This window comes from Triticum aestivum, chromosome 3D (genome assembly GCF_018294505.1).
Source record: "Triticum aestivum cultivar Chinese Spring chromosome 3D, IWGSC CS RefSeq v2.1, whole genome shotgun sequence".
NCBI classification, from domain to species: Eukaryota; Viridiplantae; Streptophyta; class Magnoliopsida; order Poales; family Poaceae; genus Triticum; species Triticum aestivum.
The window spans coordinates 304,591,945-304,614,216 of NC_057802.1; positions in this window are offsets into that span (position 1 = coordinate 304,591,945).

The window sequence follows — 22,272 nt, forward strand, 5'->3', positions numbered from 1 at the left end:
ATTGCGAAGAACATCAACTCGAGAGTCACACTGTGTTGAGACTCCTTCATTGACTTTGGACAGCCTATCCCAGATAAGCTTAGTAGTTTCCAAAGCACTCACTCTTCCATACTGTCCTTTGCTCAGATGGCCACAAATGATATTCTTCGCTTGAGAATCGAGTTGCTTGAATCTCTTCACATCAGCAGCATTCAGAGAAGGTGTGACTGAGGGAACACCATTTTCCACAACATACCAGAGATCGTTATCAATTGCCTCAAGATGCATTCGCATCTTATTCTTCCAGTAGGGGTAGTGCGTCCCATCGAAGGTAGGACACCCAGCAAAGACCTTGATCATACCTGCGGTCGACATAACTAAAACTCTAGGCAGTTAAACCAAAATCACACAGAACAAGGGAGTACCTTGCTCTGATACCAATTGAAAGTGCGTTATATCGACTAGAGGGGGGTGAATAGGCGATTTTTATGAATTCTTCACTGAGGAATTTGCGGGTGAGGAAATTCCTTAGCGAAGAACTACTTGCAGCGGAATAAGTACTCAAAAGTAAACATAACAGAACACAAGCATGGTCATCATGATGAAATGAAGACAAGCACAGAGTACAGAAAGCATAATCACAGGATGAAGACAAACAGACTGAAGAAATTGAGAAAGTCTTTAGTCAAAGTCTTCAAACACAGATATGAACAAGCGCACAACACGGTTATGAGGAAATGAAAGAGTTGAGGAAACAGAACCAGTAAGCTTGGTGAAGACAATGATTTGGTAGACCAGTTCCAACTGCTGTCTCAGTTGTATGTCTGGTTGGAGCGGCTAGGTATTTAAACCCGAGGACACACAGTCTCGGACACACAGTCCTCACCGTATTCTCCTTGAGCTAAGGTCACACAGACCTCGCCCAATCACTCGTGGTAAGTCTTCAGGTGACTTCCGAACCTTCACAAACTCGGTCACTCGGCGATCCACAATTCCTCTTGGATGCTCTAGACCATGACGCCTAACCGTCTGGAAGAAGCACTGTCTTCAAAGGTAACAAGTGTCGGATCCACGCAGGATCAATCTCTTCAGTGATGCTCAATTACTTTGGGTTTGTAGGTGTTTGGGTTTTCCTCACTCGATGATTTTCGCTCAAAGTCCTCGGAGGATGGGATGCTCTCAAATGACAAGTGTCAGTTTCTGTCGGAGCAGCCAACCAGCTAGTGGTTGTAGGGGGCGGCTATTTATAGACTAGGGAGCAGCCCGACATGATAAGACATAAATTCCCTTCAATGATATGACCGTTAGGTGGGTAGATATTTTGGGACAACTGGCGCATAGCACGGCAACGGTCAGAAATTTGAGTATCAAATTCCTCAGGGCTATCATGTTCCTCACTGTGTAGGCAATCCGCACTGATGAATTCCTAACTCCTCAGTCAAAACAAATTCCTTAGCGACCAGAAGAACTTCGTCTCTGTCACTGAAGAAATTGACTGAACTGTATCAGATTTCCAATGGCTTCACTCGAAGGGATTGGTAGGTGTAGGATTTTGAGTTGAGCATCACTTGGAAATTTTTCCTTAGTATTGCCTCGACCCCCTTTAATAGTACGGTGTTTCCTATGACTCAAGAAAGATAAAATGAAACTACGAGAACAAAAGTCTTCACGCTTCATGTTCCTCAAATGAATACCAAGTCTTCAAGGTCACACCAATTTCTTTACTTTCAAAGTCTTCAGAAAGTCTTCAGAAATCCAAAGTCTTCAGTAGAAGAACTTCATTTTTAGGGGTCGTCTTTCTCTGTAAATATCAAAACTCCTCATAGACTTATAGACCTGTGTACACTCATAAACACATTAGTCCCTTAACCTATAAGTCTTCAATACACCAAAATCACTAAGGGGCACTAGATGCACTTACAGTATGACTATGGTAATGAGTATATCTCCTCCGGACTAAGTCCTCTGGTTTATATAGACACCGGGAGGATCTAGGGTTACATAAGGTCGCTTACAAAGAAAGGAATCTACACGTTTGATCGCCAAGCTTGCCTTCCACGCCAAGGTGAGTCCTATCCGGACACGGGTGCAGTCTTCGGTCTTCGTATCTTCGCAGCCCATCAGTCCAGCCCATGGCTAACAGGCCGGACGCCCGAGGATCCCTTAGTCTAGGACTCCCTCAGTAGCCCCCGAACCAGTCTTCAATGACGAGGTGTTCGGCGCATAGATTGTCTTCGGCATTGCAAGGCGGGTTCTTCCACCGATGACTTCCAAGTAGTGTATTCGGCCTTCCATTTAATGTCGTACCCCTCGGCTTCTGTGTATCAACAACTTCAGCTTCCACGTGTCGAGCGAATGCGAGAGGTCAGGGTATTTTTGCACATAACACCCCGGTCACACGAGGGATTGCGTCTATTTAAAGAGATTGGATCTCAGATCCATTTGACATCTCGCGGAAAAAATTCCTCAAAGGTCGCTAGGAAAGAACACTCCAACATGTCTAGCATTCCCAGCTCCTCCTCCCGTCCCCGCGGCCCAGAAAAAGGCGAGTGGGAGAAGTGCTCCGTATCCCACAGTCAGCTGGTGAAGCTGCAAACACAGGGGTTTCTCCCCCCTGCGGATCTGGTCCCTGTTCGAGCAGGGTTGGCCTCCTTCAACGGCAAAACCCAGGCGGAGGATTTCCCCAATCCATCAGGGGGGAACGAGTGTGTTTCATCCCCTATCTGCTAAGGGCGTGGGATTTCCAATTCATCCATTCCTCCGAGGGCTTCTGGAATATTATGGCCTCCAGTTGCACAACTTTACTCCAGCCTCCATCCTGCACATTGCGGGTTATGTTGCTTTATGCGAACTATTCCTGGGTTGTGAGGCCCATTTTGAACTGTGGAGAAAGTTATTCTGCCTTGTCCCGTGTAACCACGAGGGATCAATATTTGAAGTTGGCGGAGCCGAAATATGGCGCATTGCCGAGACCGGATACCTATCTGGCACACCGAAGAAGGCGTCTGAAGAGTGGACTTCTGAGTGGTTCTACATCGAGGACGTCGTACTTCCAGACCTAGTCCGGAGGGGACTTCCTGAGTTCACAAGTGTTCCTTTGAAGAAACGCCACAGCTGGCGCCTTCGGAGCCTCGAGGAGGAAGATAATGCGGAAGTTCGCTAACTCTTGAGCAAGATAAGGATGCTCGCCCAGTCCACATATACGATAGTCGAAGTAATGGCGACCTCCATAGTGTGGGGGGTGCAGCCACTCCAATACAGAGGACTTCCCATGTGGCACTACAATGGGGAAGATGACGCCTCCCACTGCGGCAGGAAGGGTCCAGACACCCCTGCCGCCCTGGCCAAAACATTGGCCGAACTGTTCAAAGGGGAGGAGGAGGAGTTCCTGCGCATCAAGCACAGGGAAGGATATTCTATGTACAGTCCTCCTAGCTGGGTAAGCCCCCAACTCCTCTGCTCTACTCATTCCACTCCCTAAGCTACGTTCAATGAACATTAACCCGTCCATTTATAACAGCACTGGCGATAGATTTCCGAGGGGCTTTACAGCCCCGCCCTGCAGCCCGAGGGCCACAATCGGGACCTTGACCCCAGATTCGAAGAGGATCTGGATATATTCGTGGTGCTCGAGAATGGGGTGTTTTACCAATCGAGCTATGACCGCACAGAAGTAGCCATCATCACCGATTATCCCAGTCTTCTCCCCGCTTCACACGTAAGTAATCAGGAGACACCTTGTCCAAAAGAGTTCTCTCATTCTACCTCTCCCACCGCACCGTCCTGTGTTCAGAAGGGGAGGCGTTCGGCGCGCCATGCTGCCCCAGGGGTATCTCCAAAGAGGGTGGTCCCTACGCCGGGCAAGCCTTCGAAGAGGGAGGCAAACAAAGATACGGCTGAGCCTTCATCAAAGAGGTATAGATTCGCAAATATGTTTCTATAGCAGTCGCATCCAACTGTGACTTTTATGTTCGCCCTGTATCAGGAAGAGGGTTTGCCAGACTATGTCCGGGGATCCGGCCGGTCGCACTCCCAACACCCAGGATCTGGTCCCAGTAGAGCAGACGGGGGTTGATAGGGGAGCGGCGCCGGATTGTCCTTCGGCTGAGGGCTCAGAAGATATGTCCGTCACCAACTCGGAAGTGGAAAGCGCCATGAATCATCGGCACCGGAGGGCCATTTTACGAGATCCTTGCTTCTCAAAAGAAGCGTTCAGTGCCTTCAGCTCAGCTGATGCGTACATCCGGGCTGCTCGGGATGGTCTTAACAGGGCCACGGAGCAGCATTTAAAAGATGTTCAGGTAAGTTTAATTTGTCCGAATATGGTAACCATATGCCAGTAGCCCCCGAGACTTGAAGCAGTTGGTACAAGTGATTTAAAGATCGATGTATACCCAGGTTCTGACGGAGAAGAACAATCTGCTAGCCCAAGAGCTGGAAAGATGTTGGACACAGCTAACTGCTGCAACCACCGAACTAGAAGAGTCCAAGAAGGCGTCGTATGGTAATATTCCCCTCCATCAAGAAACAATAATGGTGTACCAGCTTGTGCTAATACTGTTCCTTATCCTAATAGGATCGTCCAACCAATTGGAAGTGAAGCTGAAAGCCGCTCAAATGGGCGAGAAAGAGGCGAAAAGGCTACACGCCGCAGGCGAGCGCGTTCTGACCCGAGTCAAAGAGGTGAAAAACAAGCTTCAGGATCAAAACATCCAGCTGGGCGAGGAACTGAAAGATGTGTGGGCCCAGCTGGCCGACTCCGCGAAGGAGAATAAAATGCTGCGTGGCGGCATATTCAGTATGTGGTCGGACTTACCTTATGATAATTCGGAGACTGTTGAGGATATAACCGTTAGAGTCACCCGCCCAGGAGGGGCCGGGTTACGTCATAATGGACATCACGCGAAGCCCAACACCAAACTTGAAGACGGCGGGTCAATAATGGGCTTAAGGCCCAGAGACGGCTTAAGGCCCGTAGTGTTAACCGCCGTTAGGGTGAAACTTGTAGTGTTAGGCAAGAATAGTTGAGAGTCCGAGCCGGACACTGTTATGAGCTGGCCGGGACTCTAATAGCCGCTGGGTGTCAACCTCTCTATATAAGGGGATGACCCGGTGACGGTTTAGGGACAAGCGAGGCAAAATCGATAACCAGGTAGGACGGTTTAGCTCCTGGTCATCGAAAATCTAATCAATACCACCTCAACTGGACGTAGGCTTTTACCTTCACCGTAAGGGGCCGAACCAGTATAACCCTCATGTTCCTTGTCCCGTTTAACCCCTTTAAGCTTCCTAGCTGCGATGGCTCCACGACTAAGTCCTTGCACGAGGACATCTGCCGTGACAATTCCACGATAGTTGGCGCCCACTGTGGGGCCAGCGCATGATGGATTTGAGTTCTTGAAGGGCAGCTTCGAAGGGCTCAAGGGATACACGGTGGGCCGGATGACCAAGAGTCGTCGCGGCAAGCTCTACATCGACGATGCAAACTGGGGCCCCGACGCCGGCTCAATCGAGTACGGGTACCGGGTCCCCTTCGGCGGAATTCATGTCTTCATTGGCAAGATTGGTGAGCCGGGCCCTGAGCCGGATCTCTGCGCCGATCTCATCGAGACGGCTCAGCGTGCACGACCCGCCCGGGCTCTACCTGCTTTGAAGCATGCTTTCGTGGGATGTGTCCATGGAGGACTCTCTGAAGGATCTGGATCTGGTGATGAGACGGCCGCCGGCTCTGACAGCGAGTCGTCTACGGATGAGTCAAACTCATTGTATCAACTTCAGGATGGCAGGCTTAGGTGTTGTTCCGATGGACACAGCGTTCCGGACCCCTTTGAGCCGCCGAGCCGGGTTGGAATCTTCATGGCCGGCGCACAACCTGTTCAAAGCCCCGCCGCTGGGTCAGGAAGCCCTGTGCCCTCACCGGCTCAGGTGCTGATGGATCTCACAGACAAGATGACGGCCCTGTTGACCGCTACGGTTGCTCCGGCGGATCAAGTTCAGCATGACGCGGAGGTGGCACAGTTAAAGTTGGACCTACCAAAGGCCAAGGAGGATCTGGCGGCAGAGGGGATCAGGATGGCGGAAGAGAGGGCGGCTCTCGACGCCCAGACTCAGCTGATTCAGGCACAGTCCTTCCGGCTCACGATGGATCAAAACGCGTCCGATGAGGTCATGAGAAGGAGGCATCAAAAGGCCCAATCTCGACTCCCTCCGGTTTATGATCCTTGAAACCTCTTCAACACGCCGGGTGCGGGGTCTAGTAACCCGCCAGGGATCATAGTGCCCGGGGCTGGGACGCCAATTCAGCCCCAAGTGATGGGACCTCCCCGGGTGAACCCTGCCCCGCCTCAGTACGTACCAATACCACCGGGTCATTATGCCAACCCGTTGGAAAACATGGTCGCCGCGGCGGCGCGGCTGGCGGCTCTCCCAATTGATGGTGACTCTCCAACAGCGTTTGAAACCCGCCGGGTCAGAGAACTCTATCAGACGGCTCTGGCGCAGCAAGAGGCATATTCTTATAGCCGGGACAGGATTCATTCAACCCCTCGTCCAGGCCAGAGCCCGAGTTATAGCAGACATATGGTCTCAGCGACCAGCTCAAGTAATGTCCGACGCCATGACTTGCCTCCTGGCCACGGCCCGGCTCATAACGGAGCTTTTCACGCGGTAGACCAAGACAGAGCACGGCAAGAGGCGGAGCAGGTGCCTCAGTTGACGGCTTACCAGCCACCCCCGGCTTATCCGACGGCTTCCAACGACGCGGGTATACTACGAGGACTGGGGGTGTCCCTTGTCTGGTGCCGGCTCTTCACAATGAACGTCTGCCCAGGGATTTCAAGGGGCCTAGGAAGGTGCCTAATTACACGGCTGATTTACAACCCGGAGCTTGGATCGAGAGTTACGAGATGGCCATGGAGTTGCTAGAGGTCAGCGAAGCGGCAATGGCCAAGTACTTCACCATGATGTTAGATGGGACTGCCCGCACTTGGTTGAAAGGGCTGCCACCGAATTCCATCGGGTCTTGGGCTGAGCTGAAAGCCCGGTTCATCCAAAAGTTCAAAGATACATGTAGGCAGTCTATGTCAATTGTGGATTTGACTAACTGAAAATAGTAGGAGGGTGAGTCTACAACCCATTGGGTTCGCCGGGTCAAAGAGATAATACATTCATCTGATAAGATGGATGCCGGCTCTGCAGTCTTAATCTTGGAGCAGAATTGTCGTTTCCTGCCCCTGAAGATGAAACTTGGGCGGCTCAAGCGTGATTGCAATGATATGGGTACGCTGATGGCGGCTCTCGTCAAGTACGCCAACTCTGATAGTACCAAGGATCCCGCGTCAGATGATGAAAGGACAGGGAAGGGAAGAAGAACGGCAATGGCAAGGGTCCTCAGCATAACCCGGCGAACCAAGGAGGTAGCAAGTGTAAGGCTGATGGCAGCATGGACTTTGTGGCCAATGCCAGCTCACAGGGTAACAATCAGCGACGTAAGGGGAGGCCACCTCCCCGAGCCGGCGGTTCAGGCCCAACGCTTGAGCAGTTGTTGAATGAGCCTTGTCCAAGGCATGGCTCTAGGGAGAAGCCAGCTACTCATCTATGGAAAGATTGCGCAATCATGAAGGCCTTTAAGAATTCCAATGCCTTTAATGGCAACAATGGCTCAGGCGGCGGCTCAGGCGCTGGCGGCTTTCATGGCCCGGGCGGCGGCTCAAATCCTAATCCTCGGAATGTTCAAGGGGGCTTTAATTAGCAGTCCGGCCAGGGTCATCAACAGCAGCAGGGGGGATACCAGACCAATCCAAAGCAGCTCAATGGTGGACAGTATCATGTGTTTACCACCAGTCTGTGTAAGCGAGATCAGAAGCTTCATAAGAGGGCTGTGAATGCTGTTGAGCCGGCGGTTCCACGCTATTTAAGATGGTCTGAGCAGCCTATTGTGTGGAGTAGGGAGGATCACCCTCCCCGGGTTGATAATCCGGGTCACCTGGCCCTGGTAGTGGCTCCTCAGGTGGGAGGATATAAGTTCACTAAGGTGCTCATGGATGGAGGCAGCAGCATCAACATCCTCTATTATGAGACCTTCCGTCGTATGGGGTTGATTGATAAGAACCTCAGCCAGTCCAATACTGTTTTCCATGGTGTGGTGCCTGGTAAGTCGGCTTATCCAGTTGGTAAGATCGAGCTGGAAGTGGCCTTTGGAGATGAGTACAACTACAGGGCGGAAAAATTGACCTTTGAGGTGGTCAAGATAAGAAGTCCGTATCATGCCATATTTGGGCCGCCGGCTTACGCCAAGTTCATGGCACGGCCATGTTACGTATATTTACAGCTCAAGATGCCGGGTCACAATGGGACCATTACGGTTCATGGCAGCCGAAAGATAGCCTTGGAGTGTGAGGAAGGTGACGCGGCTTATGCAGAATCTGTTTGTGCAACAGAGGAGTTGAAGTTTTACAAGGACAATGTTGACCCAACAGATATGACATCTCTGAAAAAGCCGACCACGGAGCATGAGCCGGCAATGAAATTTAAGTCAGCTGATGAGACTAAACTTGTGGATTTCGTTCCAGGTGACTCATCTCAGCAGTTTAGCATCAGTGCCAATCTGGATCCAAAATAGGAAAGCGCGCTCATCGAGTTCATCCGTGAGAATAGGGACATTTTTGCATGGAAACCTTCTGACATGCCAGGTGTACCTAGAGAACTCGCTGAGCACACTCTCAATATTGATCCGAAATTTAAGACGGTCAGGAAATTCCTTCGGCGGTTTAATGAGGAGAGGCGGAAAGCCATTGGTGAGGAGGTGGCCCGGCTCTTGGCGGCCGGGTTTATTGTCGAAGTCTTTCATCCAGAATGGTTAGCTAACCTGATGCTCGTGCTCAAGAAGAATGGCACCTGGCGGATGTGTGTGGACTACACGGACTTAAACAAGGCGTGTCCGGCTGATCCTTTTGCTCTCCCCCGTATTGATCAAATCATTGATGCTACGGCGGGTTGTGAGCGCTTAAGTTTTTTGGATGCTTATTCTGGATACCATCAGATCAAAATGGTAGTTAAGGACCAGGAGAAAACGGCATTCATCACTCCCTTTGGAGCCTTTTGTTATGTGTCTATGCCTTTTGGACTCAAGAGTGCACAGGCGACTTGTCAGCGTTGTGTGCAGAATTGTCTTCATAACCAGATTGGGCGCAATGTTCATGCCTACGTGGATGATATCGTGGTTAAGTCCAGGGAGAAGGAGACCCTGGTAGATGACCTTAGAGAAACCTTTGATAATCTCCGGGTTTACAAGATGATGCTTAACCCGGCCAAGTGTGTTTTTGGTGTTCCTGCAGGCAAGCTCTTGGGTTTCCTGGTTTCTAACAGAGGCATTGAAGCTAACCCGGAAAAGATAAAGGCGATCACCTCTCTGGCTAAGCCGGCGTGCATCAACGACGTCCAGCGTCTGGCAGGCCGCATTGCTGCTTTGAGCCGGTTTATAAGCCGTTTGGGTGAAAAGGCCATGCCACTGTACCAGTTGATGAAGAAAACAGATGATTTTGTCTGGAATGATGCTGCTAATGCTGCTTTTGAGGATTTGAAGAGACAGCTGGCTGAGCCCCCAGTTCTTGCTGCTCCGGTTGACAAGGAGCCCTTGTTGCTATATGTAGCTGCTAACACACGAGCCGTCAGTGTGGCTATGGTGGTGGAGCGCAAAGAAGAGGGTAAGGAGTATCCGGTTCAGCGGCCGGTTTACTACGTCAGTGAAGTGCTCATTGAGTCCAAACAGCGGTATCCACATTGGCAGAAGCTTGTTTATGGTGTGTTCATGGCAAGCCGGAAGCTTAAGCATTATTTCCAGGGTCACCCCATCACTGTGGTTAGTTCTACTCCCCTTGGGGATATCATCCAAAACAGAGAAGCCACAGGAAGAGTGGCTAAGTGGGCTATAGAGCTTGGGCCTCATGGTCTGAAATACGTACCACGCACTGCTGTTAAATCTCAAGCTTTGGTGGATTTCATCAACGATTGGACAGAGCTGCAGGTGCCTGAAGAAAAGCCGGATAATACATATTGGACTATTCACTTCGACGGGTCTAGGCAGTTGGAGGGCTCGGGGGCTGGAGTTGTTTTAACTTCCCCTAAAGGTGACAAGTTTCGTTATGTGCTGCGGTTGATGTTTCCCTGTACTAACAATGCGGCTGAGTACGAGGCCTTGCTCCATTGTCTTCGGATGGCTAAGGAGATGAGCTTGAGCCGGGTAAGGTGCTTCGGCGACTCAAATTTAGTGGCTCAACAAGTATCAGGCAAGTGGGATTCCAAGGACCCTCTTATGGCGGCTTATCGCCGTGAAGTTGATGCCATTGCTGGACACTTTCAGGGTTACCAAGTAGAGCACGTTGATCGCAGGAAGAACGAAGCGGCTGATGCATTAAGCCGGCTGGGCTCTCAGCGAAAGCCGGTGCCACCTAATACTTTTTTGGACATCTTGCATAACCCTTCTGTTAAGTTGCCTACAGAGGAAGACTTGGCCGTCCCTAACCCGGAGGCGCAGTTGGTGGTGGCTCTCCACATTACCCCAGACTGGACAGTACCATACTTGGCTTACATGACCCGGGGAGAGTTGCCTGCGGATGAAACTTTGGCCAGACAAATAACCCGGCGGTCTAAGTCAATGATAATTGTCAATGGTGAGCTACATCGCCGCAGTGTCACTGGAACTTTCCAGCGTTGTGTTTCCCCTGAGGAAGGCCAAGATATTTTGCGTGAGATTCATGAAGGGGATTGTGGCCATCATGCCGGCTCAAAATCTCTTGTGGCCAAGGCTTTTCGTCATGGGTTTTATTGGCTGACGGCTCATGCTGATGCGGAGGACTTGGTCAGTAGATGTGACGGTTGTCAGAGGTTCTCACGACGGGCTCATGTGCCGGCTCAGGAGCTGAGGATGATTCCAATTACTTGGCCATTTGCGGTTTGGGGGCTTGATATGGTTGGGCCTTTTAAAAGGTCCAGGGATAAGAAGACCCACCTCTTGGTGGCAGTTGACAAGTTCACAAAGTGGGTTGAGGCAGAGCCAGTTAGCAAGTGTGATGCGGCCACAGCGGTTCAGTTCATGAAAAAGGTGATATTTCGCTTTGGTTTTCCACACAGCATTATCACTGACAATGGTACCAATCTGTCTAAAGGCGCCATGGAAGAGTTTTGTCAACGAGAGCATATTTGACTTGATGTTTCATTAGTGGCTCACCCTCAATCCAATGGTCAAGCTGAGAGAGCTAATCAGGAGATCTTGAAGGGCATCAAGCCCCGGCTTTTGGTCCCTTTACAACGGACGCCGGGTTGTTGGGTGGAGGAATTACCCTCCGTGTTATGGAGCATTAATACTACTCCTAACAGGTCTACGTGTTACACACCTTTCTTCATGGTTTATGGAGCGGAAGCAGTCCTCCCCAGCGACATCCGTCATGACTCGCCTCGAGTGGCGGCTTATGTCGAGGCGGATAATGAACAGGCGTGCCAAGATGCTCTTGACTTGTTGGACGAACAGCGCGATGTGGCAGCAGCTCGCTCGGCGATTTACCAACAAGACCTGCGCCGTTATCACAGCCGCCGGGTTAAGTCCCGGGTCTTCCAGGAAGGTGATCTGGTACTCCGGCTCATCCAAGATCAGACAGATGCACACAAGTTATCCCCGCCTTGGGAAGGGCCCTTTTTGGTCAGCAAGAATTTGCACAACGGGTCATACTACCTTATCGACGTTCGGGAGCACAAAGATTCACGTAAGTCGAAGGAAGAGACCCGTCGGCCGTGGAACATAGCTCAGCTACGGCCTTATTACACTTGAGCCACCGGCTCTCATAATGTACATATTTCTATAGCCATGTATATGTTATGATAAATAATAAAGCAGGACCTCTGTCCTTTTCTCCTCCAAAGGTAAACGTATTATTTCCATTACAACATCACATGGTCACTTGGAGGTGGAGCCGGCTTATGGTCGTATTCGAATCTAGCCGTAAACAACATGATCACCTGGGGGCTTCCTGTTCAAACATAGGTCGTATTCGAACCAAAGAGAACATAGCTGTCGATACCCACTTGATTAGGCAAACTGCCGAGCTCACTAGGGGGCTTCTTGATCGTATTCGAATCATAGCTTAACCCCTCTTGGGAACCGACGTGGATCGTATTCGAATCAGCGTCGTTAAACAACTCTCAAGGTCATTTGGGGGCTTCCTGTTCAAACATAGGTCGTATTCAAACCAAAGAGAACATAGCTGTCGGTACCCTCTTGATTGGCAATGCCAAACCCACTGGGGGCTATATGATCGCATTCGAATCTTAGCTTAACCCCTTTGGGACAGTTCTCTGGTCGTATTCGAACCGGAAGCCCCTAAGTTTTGATCTCCTGACTTACAACAAGTTCTTTTGGTCATATCCACAGTGTGCAAGGGCGGCTCTTACTTCGCCGGCTTATTTTTGATTCACAACGTTGATAGCACATAGTAAGTATTATTGATGCTGGTGAACCGGAGTTGAGATCTTAACCTCATTATTCGGGTTGCATAAACCGGAAGTATACTTGAAGGCTTGTAAGTATGCTATTATGGTTACATCGAGGACATAATTGAGGGCCTCGTCTTGGGTGACTTTGGTTCGTATTCTGGGTTATACATAAGGTCTATGACTCTCAGTGCGGTAAGCAGCCCAGAGACTTGTGATTTGTTTTCTATGCAGGATGGTTAAAGACAGTTCTTCAAGCATAAGGAAAATAAATGATCAATTGTAACCCGGAGGAATATAAAGAAGCAACTTCAATGGAATTAAGCATTCAACACGTGCACGATGGCACGACAAAGTTAAGTGTTTGTCCTACTCTATTACAAGACTCCCAGAGTCCAAAAGATGAGGCATTGTTTTAAGGTGTAACCATGAGCCGCCTAAAAGTTAAGGTGCTTGTTGAGTCGAAGCTTCCGGCTCATCCCTCTCCGCTCCTCCGGCTGATTCCATGACCTGGAAGGTTGATGATTTCCAGTCAATGCCGCTCAAAGCTTCAAACTGAGCCTCGTCATCAATTAACCCGGCCGGGTCAACTTCTGGGGCGAAGGTATGCTTACGAGTCGGAGGGATCAAGCTGATGGCTTCATAACGTGGAGTGGGGATCCTCTGATTTTCCGCGTCGTAGCCCGGCTGATACTTGGTAAGGTCGGTGTCATTCCCAATCAGGGTGGCCACCGGCCGCACGCTCTTCACACAGGCAGCAAAGTCTTTTTGATCAAAGGGGGTGCCGTCTTCCTTTAGGCTGGGGTATCCAAGAGCGATGTCGGCCGGGTCTAGCTCCGGGAGAAAAGCCTTGGCCCGGCTTAGTGCAGCTATAGCTCCGGCTCTTGCAGAGGCCCATCTTAGCTCTTGGAAGCGCTGAGGAAGAACGGCAAGCCGCCTGAGTACATCTGCCAGGTGAGTCGGAACCTCGTTGGACAGAGCCACAACGGCTAACGCACGCTTTGACCCAGTATAGAGTAGCTCCACCAAAGTGTACACGGCCTTCAGCTTGGTCAGAACATTCTGATTAAGGTTGGAGCTTCTGGGACCTGTTTAACAAAGTCAGGTAAGCCGATGGCAATAGTGGGACTTATGAGACATAAAGAATGAACACTTGTTAAAAGCTTGCAGAATGACTTACCGAAGATTGCGGAGACCATCTGAGACACATGGCGTTTTAAGCCGGAGAGTTCGGCGGTTCTCTCAGTTAGAGTAGCCTCTGCTTTTTCGGCTCGGCTTAGCAAGGCGGTTCTCTCCTCGGCCCAAGTTTTTCTTTTTGTTTCAAATTTCTTCTTCAGCTTTTCCTGTGTGGCGACACTGAACTCGAATTTGGCATTGGCCTTCCGGGTCTCAGTTTCCTGCGTCTTCAAGCGATTCTTCAGCTCAGAGATTTCAGATTCAAACTTCTTGCAGGCAGCCTGTACAAATTCCGGGTTACAGTGTGAATAATTATCATGCAAGATTGAAGTCCCAAGCACTTTGCAAAGCAAAGACACTTGGCACTTGGGGGCTAATGTATGCTGAAAGACTCTATTTATAATTGCCGGTTCATGAAGGTAAGCCGGAAGTTAAGTCTACAACCTATTCTATCATAAGTAATAGACTTGGGGGCTAGCTTGGTAAAGATGACTATGGAGTAAGCAAGAGAGTTGTACCTCAGATTTTTGCTGTATCTGCTTCACCATGTCAATCTCCAGGTCCCGGTTGTTGTGCACTTGACCAATGTAACCCGAAATAATGTCTCCAATGCTCATATTCGCATAGTCAGTGATCTCCAGTCCGGCCCTGCGGCGCTCCAGCAGTACTTCTTTGGCAGAGCATTTGGCCAGCACACTGGGTCTCCCCGGCTCGACAAATTCTGTCCGGGTGATTACAACGTCCGGGTCATCGGCCGACTGAGCTAGGCTGGGGATCTCCGGGTTAGTAGAAGCCTCTATGACTGGCTCGTCAGTTGGAGCGGTGGCTTCAGGAGCTGAGGCAGATGGCGGCTCTTGAGCAGAAGGCTCCGGTTCAGTCAGGACCGGGTCTTCGACCGGTTTGTTCTTCTTTGCCCTTTTGCTGAGCTTTGCTTGAGCACTGAAAGGACAAAAGGTTAGTATAAAAGCATGAGTAAAGATAAGCACAGCATAAGATGATCATCATTACCCGGGGGCGGTCTTGAAAGCCGGCAGGTTAGATTGCATAGAGTCACCAGAGGAAGGTGAAGTTTCTTGATAATTTGAATCAGACGAATTGAGCGGTTGACGGGTAACGCCCGCTAAAGGATGAAAATGGTATAAGTTGGAGATAACCTCGGTCCGGCGTTTCCTCAATGCTTCAGGTAAGCCGGAGGAGAGGTTTGCATCCTTGTTGGCCCGGGTTTGTCTCCGGCTCTCATGAATCTGTTGCTTCAAAAGAAATTGAGGATCTTGATAAGCTAAAGGATATGAAAATCTTACTTTCCGGGTTACTCTTCAGACTTTCGGCCTTGGCAAGGGCTCCGAGTCGGAGGAAAGTATAGTTACCTCTTCAGTCACCGGGTTACTCGCTCCGGTATCATCCTGCGGGTAATCAAGTCAGTAAGGTGATTAAAAAACAGACGAAAAGCAGAATAAGAGCCTGACGAAACAAGGATTACCTCTGATTCGGAGCTATCATCTAGCTGAAGCAGCTCTGAGGCGCTAGGCTTACTCCCCTTCTTGCGGGGAGCGGCTCTCCTGGCGGCTTTCTTAGCCTTCCTGGCCTTTTTAGCCGCCTCATGGTCGTACTTGACCTTCCAGAACTTGTCATTAGCCTGAAAAATACGACAAAGATTTTTTAAGGTTCAGATGAAAGCTATTAAAAGGGAAAGCAAGGTGCTCAGGTCAGTGGCTTACCGCCGGAGCAGGGTTAGCTTGGCAGAAGGGGCTTAAGCCGGTTCTCCCGCAGTTTGCTAAGCTCTCGTTCAAAAGGGACTTGGTCATGTCGTCCACAACGTCCTCAGGTAGATCGTTGGGGCTGTGCCGCAAAGGGTCATCCTTCCGGCCCGTGTAATTACACATTAAGCCGGGGCGGCGGCTCAAGGGAATCACCCGCCAAGAAAGCCAGACCCGGACCAGATCAACACCGTTGAGGCCATTTCCTAGAAGAGCCTTAATCTTGTTGATAGTAGGGATCAATGGTTGACGCTCAGCTTGAGATAGCTTGTCTGGCAGGGGTGATTTGGCTCCAGACGCAGAGCACGAAAGCCGGGCAGAGGGTTCTCGTCAGCCGGAGAAGTGTCCTGGCCGTAGAACCATGTCTGGTTCCAGTCCTTTGGGTGGGTTGGCGGCTCAGCATAAGGAAAAAGGCAATCTCTTCGTCGCTGAATGGAGATTCCGCCAAGCTCCAAGCTAGGCCCGTTGGCGCACTCATTCTGGCGATTCAGATAGAACAACTCCCTAAAAAGTAGTACGCTGGGTTCTTCGCCAAGATATACTTCGCAGAATACTTGAAAGTTGCAAATATTCGACACGGAATTGGGTCCTATGTCTTGCGGCCGCAGATCAAAGAAGTTCAACACATCTCTAAAGAATTTTGAGCCGGGCGGTGCGAAGCCCGGCTCATGTGATCCGAAAATATCACCACCTCGCCATCTCTTGGTTAAGGTCTTTCCTCCGACGGGTTAGGGGCACGATAAGACATGACCTCCTTCTTGGGCAGGTAACCCGTCTTCACGAAATCAGCTAAGGTTTCGTCAGTAGCATTGGATCTCATCCAGTTGCACGTGATGGGTGCCTTGGGAGCCTTGGGCGGAATTGTGAAAGATGAAGCCTATGACAAAAGGAAATGTCCGGTTCAACTATAAGCCGGAAGAAGTTTACAGCTCAACAGTCAAAATGGCGGCTTATGAAGAGGCCTAATGACATATGGTTAATTGTGTCGGGTTATCTAAAGCCGCTCTGGGCATCGTGAGTAATTCAAGTTGTCCATAGCTTTATCATAAATGAGCCGGAAATTTTACAGCGCGTGGCCTCTTTTAAGCCGGAGATATGAGCCGCCATAGCTAAAAAGATGCAATTTTTTACTAAGTGTGGCGCAAACAAGTTTCACAGATCGCAGTAATTATTTTGGATCAAACGATCGGCTAAAAAGAAAAATTTCTAGACCTAGAGCTGACACAGATGAAGTTCATAGGCTCGAACGGGGCCTCTGTGCGATGGAAAGGATCTATGAGCATTTGGAAACGGGTGCGAAATGATTACCGCAGCAGTTTTATACTGTCTAAAGATCAGGAAAAGGTGGTAATGGTGGAATCCATCAAGTGTTCGTGACGAACGGTGACGAACACCGACGAACTCGAAGATCACTAATGCGGATCTAAGGAACAGGGAGGGGAAAACTTACAGATGCAGAGTTACTGCAGAGATCCATCGCGTTTTTCTGGTCAAGTCAGGTTGATGCAGCGGCCTGAGTTGGTGAGGACGAGGAGATCCGCGGCGGCCGCGGTGGAGCTCGAGCGGCAGTACGGTAGCGAGAGGAGGAAGACGATGGAGGCGACAAGTGAATGAAGGCTCATGGGCCGGGCTTATTTATAAGGTGCGGCCAATAAGTGGGCGCGAGAAACGAGGAGGCCACGGCGTGATTATCTCGCCACAGAAGCGCCTCGATTTTCAGGATGGCCATTAAAGATAAAGATCTGTTGGGATATAGCAGAATAAAAAATGAACTTAATGGAAGATGACGTCATGGCGGGTTATCAGGAATCCAGAAGATGACGTCACGGCGGGTTAAAACCTCCGTACAAATGTAAGCCGGAAGATTTTCTCTCAAAGGGATTGAAGATTGACATGAACCGGTTCAAATCAATCTGGGGCCTAATGTTGAGGACATAACCGTTAGAGTCACCCGCCCAGGAGGGGCCGGGTTACGTCATAATGGACATCACGCGAAGCCCAGCACCAAACTTGAAGACGGCGGGTCAATAATGGGCTTAAGGCCCGGAGACGGCTTAAGGCCCGTAGTGTTAACCGCCGTTAGGGTGAAACTTGTAGTGTAAGGCAAGAATAGTTGAGAGTCCGAGCCGGACACTGTTATGAGCCGGCCGGGACTCTAAGAGCCGCTGGGTGTCGACCTCTCTATATAAGGGGATGACCCGGCGGCGGTTTAGGGACAAGCAAGGCAAAATCGATAACCAGGTAGGACGGTTTAGCTCCTGGTCATCGAAACCCTAATCAATACCACCTCAACTGGACGTAGGCTTTTACCTTCACCGTAAGGGGCCGAACCAGTATAACCCTCGTGTTCCTTGTCCCGTTTAACCCCTTTAAGCTTCCTAGCTGCGATGGCTCCACGACTAAGTCCTTGCACGAGGACATCTGTCGTGACAATTCCACGACAGAGACGCAAGGAACTAATAGATGTATGTTTGTAGGTATGCTGACGGGCCGTCCCGAAGATGAGACGTCTAGATTGTCAGGCGATCTGCTGCAAGGGCTGTCGCAAATGCACGAGCAAGCCCGGCAGGCAATGCGGAGTGTTGCCAAGGCCTTATGGCCATCTTCCTCCCCTCCAGGAAGCATGGAGGAGCTTTTAGAGCTATTCAAGGGAGCGCGTCGGCGTATCGGATTGTGGAAAATATCGGCCTGCCGGGAGGGTGCGCGAGAGGCCTGGGCCATGGTGAAGACATGGTATACCAAGCTTGATCCAAATCGCATGGCCCGGGTCGGACCTCTAGGGTTAGACGGAAAAGAAGTTCACGTTAATTTGGTGTATGACCAAGTAGCAGTAGCTACCAAGTATTCCCAACAGGATTGTAAGTTGGACAACCTATTGGATGGTATAGAGGAGGAAGTTTATGAGTCCAAGTGACTGTGTACTTTCCTTGATATATGTAACTCTAGCTGAATTGTAAAACTATTGTCACGACAGACCTTTTCGCTTCAACCTCTGGACCCGAAGGCGCGGAGTGTTTCCGAATACCAGTGCGGCCGAATAGACCGGGGTATGCGTGGAAACCAGGCGTAGGGGTAATAGTTGCTTGAACAGACAAGTTGTATCCGGCTAGTTATGTTATACTACGTTAAGATTGTAAGAAACATCTTCCAGAGAGAATAGTTCCGTTAAGGGTTCCTTTCCCTGGGTGTGCATGTGTTAAAGTGCATGTCCGAAATGTGATTGAAAATCGCAGTATATTTAACTTCTGGGGGTTCACAATGGAGTGAATGCAAAAAGCATCTCTTATTCACCGACCGAATATTCCCTTAAGAACGCTAGCTTTAGGCTACACCCAGTCTGAGGTACACGTCCGGATGACCCGGCAGTAACAATCGCAGAGGTGCTCCCTTTATGCCCAAGCCGAACTAATGGGAACGTAGGGCATAAGCACAGGAGCCAGGCAACCCAGCTTGGCCAAAACTTAAGTCATATCGATGCATATAATGGCGAAGAAAAGGTACATATGGAAAAAGCGCATATGTGATGTAACGCCCACGATGCGACTATATCTCCCACGTGTCGAGGCACGACTTAGAGGCATAACCGCATTGTGGTTTTGTCGCAAGAAGGGTCATCTTCACACAATCCCATGTAATGAACAAGAATGGGAGAAAGAGTTGGCTTACAATCGCCAGTTCACACAATACATAAATATAATTCATACATCATCCAAAATACACACATAGACCGACTACGGTCAAGATCCAAATGAAAATAAGATAACCCCAAATGCTAGATCCCCGATCGTCCCAACTGGGCTCCACTACTGATCATCAGGAAAAGACACATAGTAACAACCACGTTCCTCATCGAACTCCCACTTGAGATCGATCCCATCATCGGCACTGGCATCGTAGGCACCTGCAACTGTTTTGGTAGAATCTGTGAGTCACGAGGACTCAGCAATCTCACACCCGCGAGATCAAGACTATTTAAGCTTATAGGAAAAGATGGTGTAATGAGGTGGAGCTGCAGCAGGCAATAAGCACATATGGTGGCTAACATACGCAAAAGGGAGCGAGAAGAGAAGCAACGGAATGGTCGTCAACTAGCAATGACCAAGAAGTGATCCTGAACTCCTACTTACGTCATTCGTAACTCAAACCGTGTTCACTTCCCGGACTCTGCCGAGAAGAGACCATCACGGCTACACACACAGTTGATGTATTTTAATTGGGTCAAGTGACAAGTTCTCTACAACCGGACATTAACAAAATTCCCAATTGCCTCATAACCGCGGGCACGGCTTTCGAAAGATAATACCCTACAGGGGTGTCCCAACTTAGCCCATCATAAGCTCTCACGGTCAACGAAGGATAAACCTTCTCCCGGAAAGACCTGATCAGTCTCGGAATCCCGGTTAACAAGACATTTCGACAATGGTAAAACAAGACCAGCAAAGCCGCCCGATGCGCCGACAAATCCCGATAGGAGCTGCACATATCTCGTTCTCAGGGCACACCGGATGAGACATCCTACGAGTAAAACCAGACCTCGAGTTTCCACGAGGGGGCCCCGCAGTCTACTCAGTTTGGACCAACACTCGAAGGAGCACTGGCCCGGGGGGGTTAAAATAAGATGACCCTCGGGCTCGCGAAAACCCAGGGGAAAGGCTTAGGTGGCAAATGGTAAAACCAAGGTTGGGCCTTGCTGGAGGAGTTTTATTCAAGGCGAACTGTCAAGGGGGTCCCATAAATCACCCAACCGCGTAAGGAACGCAAACTCAAGGAACATAATACCGGTATGACAGAAACTAGGGCGGCAAGAGTGGAACAAAACACCGGGCATAAGGCCGAGCCTTCCACCCTTTACCAAATATATAGATGCATTAATTAAATAAGAGATAATGTGATATCCCAACATATCCATGTTCCAACATGGAACAAACTTCAACTTCACCTGCAACTAGCAACGCTATAAGAAGGGCTGAGCAAAAGCGGTAACTTAGGCAAATAACGGTTTGCTAGGAAAGGATGGTTAGAGGCTGACATGGCAATGGCATGATATAGCAAGTGGTAGGTAGTGCAACATGGCAATAGAACGAACAACTAGCAAAGCAAAGATAGAAGTGATTTCGAGGGGTGGTCATCTTGCCTGCAAGGTTCTCAGAGTTGTCGAAAGCTTGATCCGCGTAAGCGTACTCAACAGGTTCCTCGTTCACGAACTCGTCTCTCGGCTCTACCCAAGACAAGAACACAAGCAATGGAACCACAATCAATCACGGGAAATGCACAAGCAACATGATGCAAAACATGTATGATATGCGAAATGTGATATGCGATGCATATGCGTGCTCCGGAAGGAAAATGATGAACAAGGCAGTAACATGGCAAACCAAGCATGCTACTGGAAAGATGAGATGATTTCGGTCGAAATCGATATAAAGATCACCGGAAACGGATGCACGGTTTGCAAATGGCAAGCAAAACAAGAATGACACGAATCTGCGACTAACAGCATGATAGCACTTAGAATGCAACGAGTAACAATGCTACAGCACTCCCACATAGCAACAAAGAATATAGAAGTAATCTACAGGAGATTCTTGACAAAATATGAACAATGAGCTACGGCTAGTTCACAACATAACAAGGTCAAACAAGCATGGCAAAAGTGCAAAAGATAACAGGTTCACAGACAGTGAAATTACTGGACATGGCAGAAAACAGCATCAGGTAGCAATGTTCAGAGCACGAAAACGACATGCTACAGGAAATTAACATGGCAAAACAAGGGATGGCAGTATTCTACTAAATGCATATGAGAAAAGTCCCTTACTGACCATAAGCCAAAAAGGACCATAAGATATGATGGCAACCATGTAAACATAGCAAGTTTCGTTATCAGGTTTCAGACTTGAAAACAGAGCATGGCAGAAACAATAATATGAGGTCATCTTGGTGAGCTTGATGCACTCGCCACAAAGCAATGCATGACAAAACAAGCATACCTACAGCAAGATGGCATGTTTATGAAGCTATCCATGGCAAGAACAAAAGCATAGCATGTATGGATCAACTACAACAAGCTTGGCAAAAATGAATATCATGTTAAGAATCTGCCAGAAATATTTTATAGCAAAAGTAGAGCAAGATTGAGTCATGCTATGGCACTCCATAATTTCCAACAAGGGCAAGAATAGATCAATTACGACAATATCTACAAAACATCCTTACTGAACATCTCCAAAATATGCATGGATCTCTCTGTAGCATCAAGTTTACATGGCAACAAAATAACAGAAGACGAAGACAGAAAATACCAAGTCTCTGAAATCAGAAACATTACGGGGCCTAGTTTGCATGCTATTGCTAGTCACCACAGAGATCACAAAAATACATGGCATACACCGCTGGAAATATGGCATGGCATACAACAAAACACATGTAGAGCTCATGCTCATAAGATGCACAGATTAAATGATACAAAAATAATAAATCTCCAAGTTCTGCTAAGTAACATCAGATAACAGCAACTAGCACTCTTGCACCAGAGATTTAGGCATCAAGATGGCCTATAATGAACATGGTACAATTGAACAAAATGAAGAGCATCACGAGTCGAACATTTCGATATATTACACGCGCGAAACAGAGCTATATGCAGAGAGTTATGATGCTATGAACAAGGGCACATGCTGTGAAAATAAAATGACAATATTTCGGGGGTCTCGGGAAAGTCAACCTTCGGTCAAACAGATCGAGATCCGATCGGGCTAGGGTTCGTCGAGGTCGACGTGGCGGCGGCCGGAGACGAGGAAGGAGACGCTGCGGGGCGGTGGAGCTCGCCGGAGGAGGCGGCTGGCCGAGCGGACGGCGGCGAGCGGGCGCCGGCGCG